Source organism: Mirounga angustirostris, unplaced genomic scaffold, assembly GCF_029215605.1.
Source record: "Mirounga angustirostris isolate CCGP_5_RB_7025 unplaced genomic scaffold, mMirAng1.0.hap1 SCAF_14, whole genome shotgun sequence".
Lineage (NCBI taxonomy): Eukaryota > Metazoa > Chordata > Mammalia > Carnivora > Phocidae > Mirounga > Mirounga angustirostris.
In genome coordinates, this window is record NW_026991722.1 from 95,393,617 (window position 1) to 95,415,237 (window position 21,621).

The following is a 21,621-nucleotide window of genomic DNA, read 5'->3' on the forward strand; positions in this document are numbered from 1 at the left end:
CAGCTCCACGATCTCTTGCCTTTCTGCCCACAGTCGTCTGGCTCTGTGTTGCTGTTCCCCTTCGGGACTTGGAGGGGACCCAGGGCAGCCAGCATCCTCAGGGACGCCCTTCAGATCCACTGCTGCCTGATGGGCGGGCTGATCACCGTTTCCTGCTCCCCTCTTTGGCTGGACTCCCCGGGTCCCGGCACCGTCGTGCTCTGCCGGGAGGTCAGGCGGGGGGACGGCCTGCAGCCCGGGTCCGGCCCTGGACGGGGACTGGCTGGCTTGATCTTTCGGGACCAGCTCCATGCATGCCTTCAACGGCTCCAGCCTTTCTTCCCCCTCGTTCTCCTGCCCTTTCTGCCTCCATCTCGAAACTTCTTGGTTGAGCGTTTCCCGTCCTTCTGGAAAAGGAGTCTTTTCACTCTGATCCTTCGTTCTTTTCGTCAGAAGCTGTTCTCCATCCTTCTCCAATGTTCTGAGGATGGGTTTTTCCCCAGGGACCTGGGGCAGGTCGGGATGCTGGTCCAGTTCCTTCAGTGCCTTCCTCAAAAAGTTGACAGTGTCCCTATCCACCAGCCTCCTCAGTTCTGTGTTCATTGCCGTCAAGCACAGGGCTTGTAACAAGGGAGGACTAGCCACCACCTTGGGCGGCCTGAGGGCGGCCTCGGCTTTTGTGGTTGGGCCACTCTCCTCACGGCGGGCTCCACACACTTCGTGGTGGGCAGAGCCCCTGTGGCCCAGTGCCTTCGTGCTTCTTCGAGTGAGTTGTCTCTTCACTAGGAGAACCAGCAGCACAGTCCATAGGAGCACCACGCAGGGCAACATGGGGAGACTCGGGCTGTGTCCCCAGCTTTCAGAAATCAGCTGCAGCGCCCCCCACAGGTGCTCCAACACCAGCTGGCAAGTGGATCTGGCGGCCAAGAGGGGGCCCTCCATGGCTGCGTCGGGCTCCACAGCTCTGTCTCCACGTGCCAGAGTCCTGTGGCCCCAACGGACCCCTGAGAACCCTGTGGAGAGTTCTACCTATGAGGTCAACGGTGCCCGGCAACCAGGGTAGAGCAGTTGGGCTGGGGGAGGAGAGGCCAGCCAGGTTCCAGAAAACAGTTGCCCCTGACTTTGCAGTGAAGTAGAAAGTTGTCTCAATCACACAAGCCCTGGGGGGCGTGGGAAGGCCTGATCCCGGCCAGGAGCTCAGCCACTCAGGCCCACCTGGCCCTACAGCAAACCTAGGGGCTCAAGGCAGGGCCACGTCACGTCCGTCCGTGCGCACAAGACAATCAGGGCAAAGTGTTCAGGCCTCCTTCCCGGGCGAGGCCCATTCTCCTGATCTGAAGTTTCCCTTGGCTTCAGGGACTCCTGGTCCTGTCTGCAAATGTCCCAGGGATCTCTCTCCATTTTTAATTGCATCACATTAATAGCCTTTTTGATTTCAACACGAGCAGATTTTAGTTCTTTCATTTCTCCAGAAAGAGATTCTGTAGTGTCTTCTATGCTTTTTTCAAGCCCATCTATTATCTTTATAATCATTATTCTGAACTCTAGTTCTGACATCTTACTTACCTCCATACTGATTAGGCCCTTGGAAGTCAGTACTGCCTCTTGTTCTCTTTTTTTGAGGTGAGTTTTTCTGTCTTAGACCATTTTGTCCAGGAAGAATAGATGAATGAAAGAACAAAATACCACAATGACAGCAATGACCCCAGAGAAATATACACTAAACAAATCAGGAGAGATATTAAACTTAAAAAAAAAAATTGACATTAAAGAATCAAAAGGAGAATATAACCAGAGGTGAACAGAATAGAGCAATACACTGGATCCTGTGTGTATTTTGGTCTGTTTGTTAGAAAACTAGATCCCAAAATTGTAAAGTAAGAAAAACTTATGTGTGTACAATAATAAAATTAAATACAGTGAAAGGATAGAATGTAACTGTAGAAATGAAAATTAAAAAAGAAAAAAATGAAAAAAAGAAGACAGGAATATAAACAGGTGAACAGAACAGAGCTATACATTATATCCTGAGCGTATTTTGTTCAGTTTGTTTGAAGAAACTACATCTCAAAATTATAAAGAAAGAATAACATATATATACAAAAATAACATTAAATACATTGAAAGGATAGAATGTAAGTGTAAAGATGAAAGTACAAAAATGACTTTAAGAAAACAAAACAAAACAAAGACAAAAAAGAATACGATCAGATAGGTGAAGAGAACAGAACCATATGCTGGATTCTGGGTGTATTTTGGTTTGTTTGTTAGAAGAAACTGCATCCCAAAATTGTAAAGAAAGAAAAACTTATATATATACAAAAATAAAATTAAATACAATGAAAGGATAAAATGTAAGTGTAAAAATGAAAAAAGATTTTAAAAAAAGAGTTGATAAAGTAAGAAATTGGTTGAATAACCAAAGAGAAAAAAATTAAAAGACTTCTCAATTTCCTATGGCTGCTATAATAAATTATTACAAACACGGTGGCTTGAACAAAGTTCTGGAGGCCAAGAGCATGAAGTCAAGGAGTCAGCAGGGCCATGCTCCCTCCAGCCATTCGAGGAGGGAATCGTTCTTTGCCTCTTCAGTTCTGGTGTCTTTTCTCATTCTTTGGCTTGTGACATTGTCACTCTAATCCTTCCTCTGCTGTCCCATAGTCTTCCCTTCTGTGTGTCCATCTTCTTCTGTTTGTTAGAAGGACACGTATCATTGGATTTAGTGTGTACCTGGGCAATCTACGATGATCTCTCAAGATCCTTAACTTAATTACAGCTGTGTACTCTATATCTAAATATGATCACATTCACAGGCTCCAGGAGTTAAGATGTTGACATATCATTTTGCGGGCCACCATTCAATGCACTACAGAAGTAATACATTCACTTACTATTCTTTTAGTAACTACAATCAAAGGTAAAATGTATGCCTTTGACTTACTACAGACAAATATAAATTAGAGCCTTTGATCTTTTCCCAGAAAATATGAGGACACTAGAATACTTTAACTTCATTTACTACTCCCACAATCTACATATCATTGCTGAACTATATTTTATTGTATTCACTGTAAGCCTAAGAAGGCAGTGGAATATAAGGAACAATGCAGAGGATCATAGGGGAAGGGAGGGAAGATCAGAGAAGGAGACAAACCATGAGAGACTCTTGACTCCAGGAAAAAAACTGAGGGTTGTGGAAAGGGAGGTGGGTGGGGGGATGGGGTAATTGGGTGATGGGATTTTTAAGGAGGGCACGTGTTGTGATATGCATTGGGTGTTATATGCAACTAATGAGTCATTGAACACTACACCAAAAACTAATGATGTACTATATGTTGGCTAATTGAATTTAAATTTTAAAAAAAGAAGGCATTATCACTCTGGCAAACTGTATGGAGGTTCCTCAAAAAGTTGAAAATAGAGCTACCCTATGATCCAGCAATTGCACTACTGGGTATTTACCCCAAAGATACAAAAGTAGGGTTCCGAAGGGGTACGTGCACCCCGATGTTTATAGCAGCAATGTCCACAATAGCCAAACTGTGGAAAGAGCCAAGATGTCCATCGACAGATGAATGGATAAAGAAGAGGTGGTATATATATACACAATGGAATATTATGCAGCCATCAAAATGAATGAGATCTTGCCATTTGCAACGACGTGGATGCAACTGGAGGGTATTATGTTGAGTGAAATAAGTCAAACAGAGAAAGATATGTATCATATGATCTCACTGATATGAGGAATTCTTAATCGCAGAAAACAAACTGAGTGTTGTTGGAGTGGGGGTGGGTTGGGAGTGATGGGGTGACTGGGTGATAGACACTGGGGAGGGCATGTGCTCTGGTAAGCGCTGTGAATTGTGCAAGACTGTTGAATCTCAGATCTGTACCTCTGAAACAAATGCAATATATGTTAGGAAAAAAAAAAGAAGAAGAAGAAGGTAGCGGGAGGGGAAGAATGAACCGGGGGAAATCGGAGGGGTAGACGAACCATGAGAGACGATGGACTCTGAAAAACAAACTGAGGGTTCTAGAGGGGAGGGGGGTGTGAGGATGGGTTAGCCTGGTGGTGGGTATTGAGGAGGGCACATTCTGCATGGAGCACTGGGTGTTATGCACAAACAATGAATCATGGAACACTTCATCTAAAACTAATGATGTAATGTATGGGGATTAACATAAGAATAAAAAAAATAAAAAAAAAGAAGGCATTATTATTGCTTTACACAGTTAATACATGGGCAGCACAACAAAATGGACAGAAATATTAAATTTTGGAAGTATCTAAATAATGAATAATTATTTTTTTTTCTTCAAGAGGAAAAGGATCAATTGGATTTATTTTTTCAAGTGGATCTTTTTTATTTATCCATGTTTTTACTCTACAAATGCTTATTTAGTGTCTTCTCTGTGGCAGGGATTGGGAATAGAGGAGCAAACATGGCAGACAAATTCTCCAAAGCTTGGGTTATAAAAATGTTGAACTGGAATTTTTGCCTGGTGAGGATCTCTAAGATTATCCGGTAAAGCTTATTGTGCTGTTGAGGAATCTGAGGTTTAGTAGGTTGAATGACTTTCTGAGCCAGGAGGTCACACAATCAGAACCATGGGGTCCTTAAGCTCCCCATGTAGTGTTTCTAATCTCTAGAGCAGACATGAGCTACCCACTGCATTTGAAGCAGGCAAGGCTATGTGGGCTCCAGCAGAAAACTGTTTTATGGACACGATGCATCTTCACCCCTTGGAAACTATCTCCTAAATGTATATCTTTGGTCAAATATAATACCCATGACCGATTCCGGAAAAAAACAAGATCTGTGGAAGGTTCTAGTCGTGGAAAACTTTAATATGTTATTAGTAATGATCATAAGAGTTAGTATCTCTTGAGCACACACAATATGCCAGGGGCTGTGTTAAGAGTTTTGTGGGGGCATTCAGGTCTCATGACAGCTTTATGAAGTTGGTGTCATGATGCTCATCCTTCTTTTAAATGTGAGGACGTTGACACCAGCCTGTTCAGGTGGTGACATGGCGAATGGTGCAAACAGGTGCTCACCTGGAGAACTGGGCCTTCTCCAACTCTAGGCAGTCCCAGATGTGAGTGCTGATCGACGGAAGATGCAGCTGTTCTTTCCAGGAGTTCCCTGAGCTGTTCTAGCAAATTCCCAAGATCACACCAGTCCTCCCAGAGAGAAGGGGAGAGAAGAGTGGCCTAGTCCTTTCCCCCTTCTCTTAAATCTCTTGCTAGAAGGCTGCCCTTGATGGTTCTTCTTCCACGTATTGAAGTAGTATTTTCCATCTAAATGTGGCCATTGCATCAGGAAGAGGGGGAGCTATGAAAACAGTCAATGTGTCCCATGTGGTTTGTCCACGCGGTGCTGGTACAGTGACTCAGTGAACGGGGACAGATGAGCAGGAGCACTGCTGGATGTGTCGTATTTTAACAGAGTGTTTGCTCTTCCGAAAAAATGACCCCAGAGTGTTTGCTTTGCAATCAGGCAAGCCCTTGTTAAAAATGCCCATATTTCTAAGAGGCATTAGGAACTGACAGAAACATGCCGCCATCACTTGTGAATTCACACCAACTGTGATGAATATGAATGAGAAGGAGCTGGAGTTCTAAATGGACCCATGCAGACTCATCACAGTACTCTCGACATTTGACAAGCTGGTTTTCCAGGGGGACCTGCAGGGAGCGGGTTGGCAATGGCCGGTGATGACGCTAAGTGCCACTCGGGACTAGAATGTCAGCATTAGTATTCTCTGCAGGGAGGATGCCAGCTTCAGGCTCTAATCACAAACCCATTTTGGTGCATCTGAAATATCATTTAGGTAAAATTAATTCTGATTAATTGGGCCCCATTCTTGCTTTTAGTTTGGAGTTGTTTGGTCTGTCTATAACTGGGCTGAGACTCACACACAGTGGCTTTGAGAAAGATGAGGATAGGCTGGCTTTGCCATCAATGTGCTACAATGGGCCTCTTAATTAGGACCTTAAATGTCACATGTCTTCTGGAAGGGACAGATTGCAGTATTATGGGCACTGGTCTTTTTTTTTTCTTCACATTTTCTAAATTAAACTTTTTGTAAAATACACTTCAAAATGTTAAAAAGTGAAGTTCCAAGGAATTGTGAGGGTCAATTTCCTCCTTTGCTCATAAGGGAGGCTGAGGCAGGATCTACATTCTTTTCAAGGCCATTTCCATGACTCTGAGTCCCAGCACGTACAGCTGTGTTAATTACCTCCTCTGTGGCACAGAGAAGGACCTATGGATGCTTTCCCTGTTGCCTCCTCCTCTGGGAACTGTGTTAGTAAGTAGAAGAAAACTAACATAGAACATCTAAGAATTAAAATGACTAACTCTTTTAAAAAAATATTCCATAAAAATGATAGCAACAATTGTTTCTTACTATCCCTATGAAACAATTGGGAGCCCAGGAAGGTGCCTGGCCCCAATGCCATTAGCTAGAACAAATGGCCCAAGCTAGGGACATCCAAGGAGCTGAAGACAGGGGCCATCTCAATGCTAGGGATCACCACACAAGGATGGACACAGCTTCAATCCAGATCTGGGAAGGGCAGGATGGAAAGTTGTCCTTCTTGGAGAGAAGTCTAATCGGACCCCAAGAATCAGGGGTCACTTTCAGCAAAATGATTTCACACATTTCCAGTGGGCAATTGACAGAGGCATACAGCAGCCTTAAATCTGATTTTTACCTTATCAGAATTCATTGCTACTAAGGCAAGCTACAAAATGGGCAATGGTATGAAGAGTGACTGAAAAATCAGCAATATTCAAAGTCTTGACATTAGACTTTCTTTTCCAAAATACAGAAGTCATGCATTCTTGTTGTTGTTGTTGTTGTTGTTGTTGTTGTTTTAAAGAGAATCTTCTCCACCGGACCACTCTGCAACTCCACCATCCTGGAGGCCTAATATTAATAGCACATGCTTCCTCTGTCTCTTTTTCCTGTTCCTGTAAATCTTTTCCAGGCAATTATACACACTTGGGAATTTTTGTTGGTTTTTACCAAAATGTCTTCTCAATTAATGTATCAAAGATCTCTCAATGAGTACATGGATATGGATCTAGCCTCCCCCCACCCCCACAGGTTAGTAACAACAGGTACGATTTATTCAGAATTTTTATGTGCAGTCTTACACAAGCATGAGGAGCAGGAATTATACCCACTTCTCAGAGAGAAGAGATTGAAGCTCAGAGTAAGTGTTAACACTACACTGCTGGAGCTGGAATTCCAATTCGAGGCTATCAATCCCAAATGCTATGCTTTGAACCATTACGTTATGCCATTCCTCAAAAGCATAATCCTTGAAAAATCCTAGTTTCATATAACAAAAAGTCCTGAATGGCCACATATTTGCGGATAAAGACCTGCTACTTACCTAATTCATCTGAACACTTTTAATAAAATTGTTTGTCTGAAGGAGATTTGGCAGCATAACTATTTAGCTATATTGCTAATTAACCTTCAAGTCTTTGTAGCAAATAAGAAATAACACTGCTCACGTATTGGATCTATCTTTTATCTTCCCCCCTTCTTTCTGCATCTATATACACTTATGTAAATTTATGTGAAGGTAATTATATCAGACGTGGTAATATTTGTAGCGCACTTTTAAAAAATTTTGTGCTTGTCTTCCCACCCCATCATCTCTCCTCTGGTGTTTCTCTCTGTGTTCACTTAGTCATATATAAATACACACACCCACACACACACACTGTTGTTTTTAGGGTCTTCGTTTTGTTCTAAATGCAATCATCTAAATGCACATCTTGCTTTTCTTACTTGGCAATGCCACATGGTATTTCTGCAAGTCAGGGGCTAGTGCCCTAACTAATTTTTTAATAACTATAAACTTCCACAACTAGTAGAGTTTATTCTGCCACTTCTCTCTTAATGGGCTTTCACTTGATTGTCATGTTTTGTCATGGAAACAAAGCTATATAGACCATCCTTATACATGCATCTGTATATGCTGACCTTTATTCTCTGGAGTAATTCCCTAAGACTGGGATTGGTGGGTTACAGGTATTTTTTTTTTTTTTTTTTGTAGAATGCAATTTTTTTTTACATCATTGGTTTCGATATACTGTTCAATGATTCGTTAGTTGCGTATAACACCCAGTGCTCATCACATCACGTGTCCTCTTTAATTATCATATGGTTTCACTCATATGTGGAATATAAGGAATAGTGCAGAGGACAATAGGGGAAGGGAGGGAAAACTGAATGGGAAGAAATCAGAGAGGGAAACAAACCATTAGAGACTCTTGACTCCAGGAAACAAACTGAGGGTTGTGGAAAGGGAGGTGGGTGGGTGGATGGGGTAACTGGGTGGTGACTCTGCATCTTACTAGGTTATTCCAAGATCACATTCCAGGAGGAGGCACCAATTCATGCTCCCACTGGCTACGTTAGAGTTCCCATTTTTCCACATTCTCAACACGGTCGAGGGCTTTTGTTTTCTAATATTTGTCCATCTAAAACTACGTCACATGGTCACTTACTACTGAGTTTGAGTATCTTCTCATATTTGGTGCTCCTTTGAATTGGTTTTTCTGCGAATCAATTTTCTATTATGTTATTTATATTCTCTTACCAATGTAAGACGTTTTTATTATTTTATATTTTTTCTAAATCTGTAGCTTCTTAAAACTCTGCTTATAGTATACATCTCTAGAGATAGATATAGATATATTTATAACGTTATCACTATAAAAATGTTCACCTTGCAAGGGGGAAGCATCTGTCTTTATCTCCTCCTAGATTTCCTCCCATGGGACTCGCTCTCCGCTGGATGATGGGGCTGGGACCGCCCAGCCAGGGGACCCTCAGAGCACAAGGAGATGGTGAGCTGCCGCCAGGGGCCACCCACGCCCCTCTCATCACCATGCAGAGACTTGCTCTCCTTTCAAAGGCGGCATGGATGGAGAAGTAAGTGGGGGGATCCAGATCTCTCTCAGCATCATGACTTGGACTGAGTAACCCAGAAGAACGGTGCTAAAGGCCTGAACTGGGCACTAGCAGTGAGAAGGAAAAGTTAGGGGAAATGATAAAATTATCATTATTTCATACCTTTTTCTTATTAAAAATTTAAATATTGCCAAGAACTTTGTTACGTACCCCAAATAGTATTATTGAAATTAAATGGATGACAGACATTTTCTTTTCTTTTTTTTTAAAGATTTTATTTATTTTGAGAGAGAAAGAGAGAGCACACACATGTGTGAGTTGGGGAAGGGGCAGAGGCAGAGGGAGAGAGAGAATCTCAAGCAGAATCTATGCTGAGCACAGAGCCCCACGGGGGCTCGATCTCATGACCCTGAGATCAAGACCTGAGCCTAAACCAAGAGTCGGATGCTTAACCAAATGAGCCACCCAGGTGCCCCCAGACATTTTCTGGAGATGCAATTAATTAATACCATGCAGTATTTCTGGGGTTCACTCCCTTCAAAATGTCCCCCCTGGTTAACAGTGGGTGAGGGCTTCTTGCTTCGCTCTCGACTGCCACTTTTCTCCAAGGCAGAGATGTTTTCTTATCCTTTGTGTCTCCACAGTAGCTCTAGCCTCTGGACCCCCAAACACACACACCCCTCCCAGCTACCTAGAAGCTCTCTGCAAGTCTGCCAGCGAGTCCCTGTCCCTTGGGTACCCCTTGGTCTTAGTGAGAAGCTGGTGCCAGCAGGAGCCACAAGGACCTGGCATGACCATAAGGCCTGGGCACAAGACAGATGACCCATTGTTACTGGTGCCACATCATGGCTCTTGGCTTTCCATATGGGCTCACAGGTCCACTCAGCAGGAGACACTGATGGGATGTTTAGGAGTTCATAAATATCCTCTCTGTCCCACCAGAGTTATGAACAAACAGGAGGGCAGACACAGAAGCAGACAGATGGAGACCAAACCATCCATTTTATTGCTCATCCAAGGGAGGTCATTTGATGGAGCTCACGCCTTCTCCTGATGGGCTTGTTGCTCCTCTGCATGTCCCTTCTCCCATCTGCTTTTTGGAGCAGCTCTCGACAGTAAAGTTGGGATCTCCAAGTCAGACACTTTACCCTTCTGCCGCCTCCCAGGGGTCCTAGCTGGAGAGGGAAGAAAGGAGATCGAATCCCTGTTGTTTCCAGCCTTCTGAGAGATCAGCTTTACGCAATCATGGAGCATGAGCCAACGGCAGTCACCTGCTCCTCCATGGTGAGCAACCAGTGAGACTGGAACAAGAGGCCAGGAGTCATTCAAGTAGCATTCCCTCCACATGTAAATGTGAGGAATGGGGAACTAAGGGGACCCCTGTGCTTTTTGTTCTCTTAACCTTTGGGTCCAGGGGTGTCCTGCCCTGCGCTGGTGAGCTGTGCATCTGGCCAGCCCTGCTCCTGCCTTCAGCAGCCCACACCCCCTTGGGGTACGTTCCTGGAACTGCCACTGGGCAGTATATATTTTACTCCCAGAAGCTGTCCATTGGGTTGAAGTAGTGAAATACTCATATTAATTTTGAGCCACGCTGGAGTCAAGGCTGGAAATTTATTCTTTTCTTTATTTCTTTGCATTTTTTCCCCCAGCCATATTGCCCAGTGGAGCTACAGCAATGTGATTAAAGGTCAACATTAAGATGATCTGGGAAGAAAATATTAATAATCTGGAGATGGCTCAAGTTGAATATAAAGCCCTTCTTTTATTAAATTCTGTTTTAGTAGGTAGACCAAGTTATGCTGCAGTAGGAAGCAAGCCACAGATCTCAGTGGACTAATACTAGGAAGGTTTATTCCTGAGGACTTCACTGGCCAGTTGGGGCTTCTGTTCTGCTTCACTGTGGTCTTGCTCTGATACCTGGCTAGGAGAACAGCCACCATCTGGAATATTGCTGGCCAGATGCCAGAGGGAGCACCAACCTTAACTAAGCACACACTGGTGCCTAAAACTTTCACTTGGAAGTGACAATGTCTTTTCTGCTCACATGTCATAAGCCAAAGTAAGTGACATGGCAATGCTTACGTTCAAAAGTGGCACAGAATCCCAATGCTCCCACGTGCCTGGAGGACAAGAGCCAGAATAGTAGAAACAGCTCTAAGGACCAGCTTTTTCTTTCTTCAGGAAGAAATTAAAAGCCACAAATATTAAATATTCTTGTAAGATAAAGTTCAACTCATTTTGTGTCTGAAGTAACAAAATCCAAATTTAAATATTCTTGCCCTGTGGAAGTCAAGTCCAAAGTCTATACATAATTCCTAATTTTAAATTAATGTTCAATGAGATTAAGGCCCTCTTGGATTTCTTTTTGTGTTCATTAGAGTCTGGGATTTTCCAACAATCATGTGTGAACCAGGTCACCATTATCACGATGGGCTTAATGCCATTGGGCTTCGAAGTTGAGTTAGATGCGTTTCTCATTCCCCACTTTAAAGAGTATAAGGTGGTTGTGGGACCCACAGAATTATCACAGCACTGACTTTATGTCACTAACTAACCTCAAGTCCTAGGGAGATACCCCAAGTGAAATGTGGCTCTCAGGACATCACACTTGGTTCAATCTTGACCTGTATTACTGATATCAAATATGAAGTGGAAGCTCCATGGAATCTGAGAGCAGTTTGGTGGACAGAGAAAAAACAGCATCGATGGCTTCATCTTTGCAGGATGCTATTGGCACCAACGAGAGGTCAATTGTGGCAGTGTTTAACCTACGGAGGAGGCATTTTGGAGACACATTTGGGACAATGCTATTTTCTTCCATAGCATAAAATATGGGGTGGTGGCAGCTTTTCTTTCTTATCTTTGCATTTCCCCTATGAGGCTTGTGTTTAATGTCCCTTAGGCTGCTTTGAGGGTTGGCTTTGTCCAGTGGTGTGGTTGCTCCCAAATCTTATGACTACACATTTTAAGTACTGTGACATAGTGACTTGCTTCTGTTGCTTCTTGTGGAATTGCAAAGGTCTGGGAAATCTGGCTTCTGGGGATGATTTCCCTCTGGTCCTCACATTGGTTTTCAGTGAATCAAAGAGCCCTTAACTGAAGGGTTCAAAAATCAGTGTTAACATTTCAAAAATCTGTGTTTCTAGAGCATAGTTCTCACCTTTGAATGTAACTTAGGAAACTTGGGGAGCTTTAGCAATCTTGAGGCCCACATTGCGCCATAACCAATTATGTCACAGTCTCTGGCATGGTGTGATGGTTAAATTCATGTGTCAACTTGGCTGGGCCACAGTACCCAGATTTGAATTGGGTGCCAAATTTGTAGTTTTGGGGATCTTTGCATTTTTAGGAGACACGCAGTTCCATTTTATCACCAATGATAAGGTGGGTATGGTTACCATTATGAATAGCAGGACCAAGTTAGTAATGAGAGTCATATGACAGAGGACATGGGTATCAGTCAATGATGCTGTTCCTAGAACTGAAATAGATGGGCAGCTTACCAATTGTTTTACATTTGTATAAATAGAAAGCTCCAATTGGCACATGTTTTGGCTTGCTACTGAACCTTACCAGAGACTCTATGCTCCTTATTAGGCACTGAGTTTCTATGTAATTGAGCTGCCTGCCTGAACTGGGTGTTATCGGACCAACCATGCCACGGCACTGGGCACTTATAGCAGCTCTCCATCATCAAACAGAAGAGATAATTCGAGATCGGGCTTCACCAGATCCTGAAAGCACAGGTGAGTTGCATGAGGAAGAGGCCCAATGCCCATGACCCCAACCCATACTGCCTTGTGCTCTATCTGGCACAATTATGCCCCAGCAGGAACAAGCCTATGAACAGCTGATATAGAGCAAAAACCGTAGGGCTGGTTTACAGAGGTTCCTGTATGATGTGCAGCCCACTCTGCTAGTCAACAGTGTTAGTTTTGCAGCCCTCATCAGGGACACTCCTGCATAATGTGGGTGGGGATTCAGTAAGGCGACTTTGAGCAGAAGGCTTGATTTATTTTACCTGGATGGAGAGAAGGACAGAAGTGGCTTTATTGTAACCTATGGTCTCTGACTCAGTTATGGCTAGACGGTCAGAGACATGGAAGAAACACAATAAGGAAAGTGGTGGAAGATGTTTGAGGAAGAGATATGTGAGTGGAACCCACCCCCAAAGGAATACAGAGCTATTTGTGTTCCATGAAAATGCCCGCACGAGTGAGTTCTTAAAGGGGAATGGCGTTATTAATCAGGTGGATAATGTGACATGACTGGGGACGGTGGTCAGCCTTCTTGTCCATCCACACTTGAACTTGTCTGGTGGGCTCCATAACAAAGTGGCCATGTTGCCAGTCGGGAGGTTATTCATGGGATAATCCCTAGGGAGGTCCACTCATAGCTGACATGGCTATGGCCGCTTCTCAAATCTACTCTGCCAACAGCAGAGACCAATCTTAAGTTCCTAGGGTGAGGCCATTCCCTTTGGAATCATCCAGGAGCCTGGTGGCTGATGAATTACATTAGATCTCATCCATCATGGAAGGGAAAGCTCTGTCCTTTTTGGAATAGACCTTTACTCTGGATAGGGACTTGCTTTCTTTGTCTGCAGTGCTTCTTCCCAAACTGTAACCCTTGCACTTACTGAATGCGTCACCCACTGTTCTAGTATTCAGTGTGGCTTCCATCCCAGGCTCACAGTTCACATCAGAAAAGGGCTGCAGTGTGCCGTGCCCATGGAACGCACTGGTTGTACCATGTTCCCCACCATTTGAAACAGCTGGCTTGAATGATGGACCACTGGCCTCTCGCAGACTTGTTTACTGTCCAGTCACATGGCAACACCTTGTGGGACTGGGGCAAGATTTGGCATGAGGTGATATTTGCACTGGGTCTGTGTCCAATATGTGATGCTGTTTCTCCCATAGCCAGCATTCATGGGTCCAGGAATCAAGAGGTGGAATTGGGAATGTCCCCACTCGCTGACAGTCCGGGTGATCCACTGCAAAATGTTCAGTCCTTGTCACATGACCTTACACTCTGCTGCCAAGAGGTCTTAGTTCTAGGGGAGAATATGTCCACCGAGTGACAGAGCATGATTCTATCAACTGAAAGCTGAAATGTCCCCTTGTGATTTTGAGCTTGTCATGTCTCCATGGACGTCTCTCTGTGTGTCCTTCCAGCCTGAAATTCCATCCGCCACAAACAGCAGTCAAGAGAACATGACAGCCCCATCCTGCGTCCTGCATATGCACTCCTGATCCACATGGTGCAGAGGCTGCCTGGAGGACTGGGTTGGGGGTGAGATCTGGGAATCTCAGATCCGGGGACCTGGGCCAGACCTACTGTGCTTTGTCCACAGTCCTCCTAGGCTGAAGGAGGCTGACACAGTTGGGAAGGGGTTTGTGTCTCACATGTCTGGCTATCGATGTCACTGTGAGCATTACGATTACCGTCCCACACTTGACAGTAGTAGTCAGCCTCATCCTTGGCCCTGGTCCTCCTGGTGTATAGGGTGGCCCTGTCTTCCAAGCTGGAGCTGGAGGATCATTTGGGTATCCCTGAGGGAAGCTTGCTATTGTCCTATATGACCAACACGGGGTCCTGACCTGGCTTCTGCTGGTACCACTGTATATCGGATTTCTATATTGTCTCCCGGACAGGTGATCATGGCCATCTGTCCCAGGGTCACTGAGCACAGGGCAGCTGGGTTAGCACCCGGGAGACCTCTCAGGAGCCTGGCCATGGGGCTGAGCTGGGGCCTTGCAGAGCTACAGACAACACCTGTTTCAGGGAAAGGTGGTCCTGTGGTCTCATCCCCTCCCCCTCCTATGTCATGTCCCCTTTGTATCCTCCAGCTGAAGTCTGGTCCCATCCTCGACATGTCATCCGAATAGGAAACCCTCTCATTCTGACACGTGCTCATCATGGTGCATGTGGGAACTTCCTTGTTACACAACCACCTGCTGTTGGAGATTCATCACAACTTCTAGTCTATTTCCACGTGGTGCTTCTGTCTCTGTAACAACCCCCATCCCACAGTGGACCAGAGACTGGCATTGTCAACACTTTGATCCCTTTCATTTTTTTCATCCATGTTTCATGGAAACTTGTGAATAGTATCAGAACCCACCCCTGACTGAGGGACTCACTTCAAGCTCTGGGTCTCTGTGAGGGTCCCCCGGGTCACATCTTTGCATACAGCGTGAGCTCTGGGGACTGGATAGTGAGTGGTCCCTCCTGGGAACTGGGTTCTGTCCCTGAAGCAAGGACAGCACAGGGACCAGAGATGTGGCCTGAGGCCGTGAAAATCACGTCACCCTGGAGACAGTCTCACAGGGAGGCTGCGGATGCTCCTTCCGGGGACCAGGGGTCCCGAGTGCCCCACCTCCCATCCCCTGAGGCACTCATGAGCAAGGAAGCTGCAGCCCCGGATTTGAGTTGGGGTGGAGGTGGGAAGGAGAGGCAGAGTTTGAGTAATCGGGGCATCTCTGGATGTGCCCAGCACAGAGGAGTCAGACCCTGGGAGCACTGGTGGACAGAGAGGGGACCCAAGTTTCCCATGTGAGGTGCTCACTGTGTCACTCCCATCAGTGTTCTGGGTGACACTGTGTGTCTGACTCTCAGAACATGGTCCCTGCAGCCTGAGGAGATAAGGATGGATCATCCTCACAGTCTCTGAGGACTGAGTCCTGGATCCCTGCTGACCCCTGGGCCTGGTGTCCCTGTGAGGGTCCCCCTGGGCAGCCCCAGCCTCTGTCCTGCAGCTCCTGATGCAGCCCTGCTGCCCCCTGCTGGTGGAGGAGCCTCAGACCAGGAGCTTCCCTCCTGCAGGTCCCTCCACAGCCCCTGTCACCTGAGGAGGGGTGTGGACCTGGGAGTCCTGCCTCCCACAGGCAGCTGCCTCCCCCCGCCCTGCCCAGCCCAGCACACAAGGTCACATACACTATTCAGGAGGCAGGGTAGGTTCAATTCCCGCGCTTGTCCCAGGGTAAATGCCTTGGCCTCACCCGCTGGCTTCTTACAAAAAGGAGAGTTCAGGGTCAAGTGTATTGTATTTGAAAAGGTCAATGTCCAGACAAACCTGTGTGGTATCCGACAGCCAGCAGATTCTCGTGTACTTAGGGATCAGGACCGATGATTCCTGCATCCCCATCAGTGTAGTTGGGTCATCGGAGCAATAGGTGATGATTCTGGTGCTAAGTTCAGTTGAGTAAGCAAAGATTTAATTTTATTGTTATTACTCTTATTTTTACTACTTTTTTTATTATTCTAACCCACACCTCCTGGAGTTTGGAGCAGGAGGATTTGTGAAGTAGCCTAGTGTGTGATTTTGTGGAACTTGCAAACTGCGCATTCAGACTTGGATCCAATTGCATATGATGCAGGTCACAGTGTAGATGACAACTTTTCCTTCAACTCACAGAAGATGGGAGACTCCAAGTCCAAGGTGAATTCACCGAGATCACATGGAGTTTCTCTAATTAGGAAGACCCTTACAATGTTTTGTATCATTTAACATGAAAAAATTGTGTCTTACATGAGTGTAAGCTTCCCCATTTCACAGCACGTAAAGCTGAGGCCCAGAGAGGCTAGCTTCCCAGGAAAACAGCGGAGAGTGGGGCGAGTCCAGGATGGAGCCCAGATGTGTTGGATTCGGACTCTGGGCTCATCAAGGCAGAGCTTGACCAGGGCGGGTGGGTGAGAGGGTGAGGCCAGGCTGGGCAGCAGGGCTTCTGTCCCTCAGCTCACTGCTCTCCCCCTAGTGGCCTGGCCTGTAAGGGAGCCTGGGTAACATGCCGGTGAGGAGGGTCAGAGGTGTCATGCCCCAGGTTTGAGCTGGAGGATCTGTGGGGACTTTGGAGGCTGTTTGGGGGTGCAGGGGCCTGGCCTGGGTCCTGCCGGCTCTGCTCTGCGTTATTGCTTTGTGCTCTCTGAGCTCCAAGTTTGAGGGAGTGACGGGGGGTCTCGTGGCCACAGTAATGGGGTCATATGAGTCTTGGAGTGGACCCAAGTCCTGTAGGTTCAGGACACCGTGGGGCTCATTCTCTGGGTCATAACCCCTCCAGCACCCTCTGGGCTGACCTCAGGCTCAAGGTCATGCTCAGGGTCCTGTGGGGGCTGAGTCTGTGAGCAGGGCCTGTGCAGCACCTGGGTAGAGAGTGACGAGGGAGAGCAGAGGAGGGTCCAGGCAATGGTGGGGACCCCAGATTCTGTTTCTTGAGTCCACTGCTGAGCCTGGCCTCCCAAAGTCTCCATCATGCCCTCTCACTGGTTCTTGAGAAAAATGCTCCTTCTCAGGCTGGTGGAGAGAATCTCTCTGCTTCTGGGCGAGCTTCATACATTTGGCTTACATGGAGCTTCCCTCACCTCTCAGCTCCATAGGGGAGCTCTGGTCACTCTGTGTTTGCTACCATAAAAATTGGGGGAGGGAGAGGTGAGGGCATTTCTGTTGATGTTCTCATGAAATGTCCCTTGTGATCATTTACTTCCATTTTTGTGTGTTTCACATGACATGAAATATTCCATCCTAACCATTTGTAAAAGTTCGATTCATCTTCCCAGATTCTCTGTTCTGTTTTTTTTTACATCCTGAATTATGGAACAGAATCGAGTGGGAATATTGTCCTGATCTTGCACTTAGTATAAGTTCATTTAGTGTAGGTTTCTTCTCCTTGGTTGTTGCTATCAAATTCAAATTGACAATGTCTATCTTTTAATTGTGGCGTTTAGGCGGTTTCCTGACTGTGAGTGGTAACATAGTTTATTAGATCACGTCTTGCTTTTTATTTTCTTTATGTTCCATGTTTTCTCTATTCTCCTTTTCCATTTATTTCTTGTTTTTGAGTAACAGAATATTTCTTACAATCTATTTTATTTCTGTTTTGGCTATTTAGCTGTAACTCCTTGCTGTCCTGTCATCTGTGACTTGTCACAGGCTACATTTAGGTGACGCCACTCCACGTGACAGAGAGCATCAGCCATTAGAACCCACTTCCCACTCTGTCTTCTCAGAGCTGTGGTAGGAATGTCATATCCATTACTGTTAGCTACGTGATAAATTCCAACATACGCAGAGATTAGATCAAAAATTCTTCATATTTATCCCTGTAGTTATCCTTTCTGACTCTTACATTCATTTTGTAGATTTGGATTCTTTCTGGAATCACTTCCTCCTGCCTGAGGGGAGTCCAGTATTATTTCCTGTGTTAGGGGTCTGCTGATGATCAGTTCTGTCAGTTTGGTATATCTGAAAAAAAAATTTATTTAGCCTTTATTACTAAAGGATATTTTCCCTGGATAAAAACATAAGTGGTTTCTTCTTGTTTTTCTCAGTAGTTTGAAGATGCTAATCCGCTGCCATCTGTGTGCATTTCTGCTCATGAGAAATCAGTCTGAATCCTTATCACTGTTCCCCTGAAACAAGTATCTTTCCTCTCTGGTTGCTTTTCACACTGTGTCTTTCTCTCTGCCTTAAACAATGTGATACCTGATGGGTGTTGGGCTGTTGTTCCTCCCACCCCCATATCTCTTTGCTTGGGGTTTATCAAGAATTTGTAAACTATAGGTACTGAATTTTCATGAAATTTAGTACATTTGTGGCCAATGATTCATCAAATATTCTTTTCCACCCCTCCACCCTCACTCCCTGGGTTCACAAGCACATGTGCATGACGTTGCTAACATTTTCCTATATTCAGTGCTGGTCTGTTCAACTATAAACTCTTTTTGTGTCTTTCACTCTGCGGTGTCTGTGCTGTGTCTTCAGATTCCCTCACGTTCTTCATCTTGTCACGTCTGGTGCTAATCTCAGCCCTTGTATTTGTGATCTGAGATGTTACAGTTTTCATCTCTAGCAGTTTGATTGCAATCCTTTAATTTTCTTCTCTGTCTCTTCTTTGCATTTCAATCATTAGAGTAAATTTGGATGAAAGTCTGCAACACTGTCCTGCTTTCCATGCACAGCCCTCTGTCCTGTCCGGCAGCTTCCAGACCTGCCGCCCCAGGACCGCCTGGGCCCATTCACAACGTGAGTGTCTCTCCCACTGTCTCTGTCTCTCTGTGCATCACAGATAAATACACACATACATGAACATGACATCCATGTCCTATTGGATCTGCACCCTCTAGACATTCCTAAGTCATGCACCTCTTTAGCTCTCGCTTTTTGTTAAAATGGTTTTATTTTAATGCTTTCTTTAGAGTTTACAGTTCTCACCTCCTACCTTAAGAAAGTTCCTCCCAGTGATATGACATCACTCACGTGCAGGATGAGGACCTCATAACATGGTCTCATCTTCCTCATCATTTGTGCTCTCATTGTCACGTGTATTATTTGTAATCCATTATGAATCAAACACATTGCTATATATTTTTTTGCTTTAAGCAGTTGACTTTTATATACATTAACCATTAACATTGTTTGTATATTTATCTTTGTAGTTATGACACCAGATGCTTTTTATTTCTTTGTGTAGGCTCACATTTCCTTCTGTCACCCTTTTCTTCCATCCGAGGGCCGTCCTTCACTGTCGCTTGTGCTGAGGGTCTGTGGGTGATCAGTCTGGGTGGTTTGCAGTCTGAGAAAGGCTTAGTTGTGTTCAATTTTCAATGCCATTTTCCCTGGGTAAGGAACAAACTTAACAGTGCTTTCTATTAAGATTTTGAAACCATTGCTTCCCTGTATTCTTGCTCACATGGCTTGTAATGAGAAAGGTGCTCCCAGCACGACGCTGGTTCTCTGTAGGGAACACGACTCTCCTCTCTGGCTGTGAGAGTATCTGCATCACTGGTTTGTAGACATTTCATCCGATGTGTGCTGGGCTGTCTCTCATGTTCCCTGTGCCTAAGCTTCGCTGAGCTTCGTGAATACATTGGTTCCTGGGTTTCTCCAAATTTGAAGCCTTTCTGTAAATTAGATCTTCACAGATTTTTTGCTTCACCTTCAGTTCCTTATCTTCCCTCCCACAATCCTTACACTTGCACATTGTCTGGGTGGTGTGAAGGTGTCTTCCAGGCACCCAGCCTTTATAATGTCTTTAGGGTTTTTGCTCTGTATATCATTTTGAATAGTTTCCATCACTGAGACATCAAATTCTATAATCTCTTCTTTGGCGGCCTCATATCCGTTGTCAGTCTCTCCTGTGTATTTCTTAATTTCGGACCATTTAATTTAGCAAAGATTTAAAAGATTTGGACTTTGAAAAATATCTTCCATATCTGCTCCTAAACATTCAGAGGAGATGGAGTTCCGAAAACTGTTTACAAATCCCCTGCCGATCCACCCTGGAGGGTTGGGAGGAAGGGGACAGATTGGGGACCTCATACCTGGGGACCTGGGTCAGAGCTGCTCATTGCTTTGTGCACAGGCCTCCTGGAGCTGGAGGAGGGTGGGACACATACAGGGAAGGGGTTGGTGTCTCACTCCTTGGCTGGCCTGGCCACTGAGGCCTGAGAGGTGGAGTAGTCTTTATTTTCTGATCCCATTCTATACCTGGCACTATGAGGCTTTGCACAGGTTCAGGGTCCAACCTAGATCACAGCTTGTGGGCCAGAGACCAAATAAAATTCATCTTCCCTCAAGAGCACATGGCGTTTCCAAAGCCATCACGGTGCTGTTAGTGCCTGCTCTCAGCTGTGAGTCCCTGCAGCAGGTCACAGGGGTTGTGCCTCAGTATCCCTCTTTTGCAGTCAGGGTCAGGAACAGATCAGGTGCAAAAAGAAATATTGTCATATAAGAGAATGAGAGAGGACCTCAAAGTTTAGTAACTCTTAGAGGGAAGGGTTGTCATAAGTAACTTGTCTTCACATTTGGGGAAAAATATATAAGAAATATCTTAATCTATAAGTTAAGTCAAGAAAAGCTTACCGAGAAAATAACTGTGTTGCAGAAACTGAGAAAGGGAAGAACATAATTTTCCAGTCCCCTGTAGGAAGACCTTCTAAGAAGGAGGAAGAGCTGTGTCCGGCAGGACAGGGGACTGTCAGCACAGGGAAAGGAGGGGGAAAGGAAACATGTGGTCACAGGAAGGGTGAGTGTTTGTGGACAGTGACAGCATTTTGTTTCATTAGGATGGGCTAGGGCTTGGGTTGGTGGGGGACTTTTTGGCTGCACCTGTATTGGAGAAATAGGCAATGTCTCCATGGGCAAGACCGTACACGCAGGTACCCTGAGGAATTTGTACTGGAGAATGAGGGATGACGCTGTAGATAAATGGCCAAAGCCAAATGACCTGAAGGCCTCAGGTACTGTTTAGGACCCCGGGCTGCGTGTCAAAAGCCCTGAAGCCCAAGCCCTCTGCATCTGCAGGTGGTTTTGCCAGGTGATCCCTGCTGTCCCCTGGTGGCCGATCCACACTGCCTGCTGGAAGGGCAGGCATAAAGGTGTAGATTGATAAACCACAGCTCAGTTTCTGAGTCCTGATCCAGTGAGGAATGACTTTTCTATGCATGGCTTCTGCGCCTGCCTCATATTCTGACATGAGGGTCCCAGATTACTCATGAAAACATGAACAGGCTCATTTGGAGGAAAGAGGACTGGTTTCACTGAGGCTTCCCTGCCCATGCGTTAGCATTGGGGAACCCAGTACTTAGGGGATGGCTCTTTCTGGTGCCAACTGTGGATGCAGGGCTGATTGTGTGTGTGTGTGTGTGTGTGTGTGTGTGTGTGTGTGTGACCAGGGACTAATGTCCCAAAGACAGAGAGAG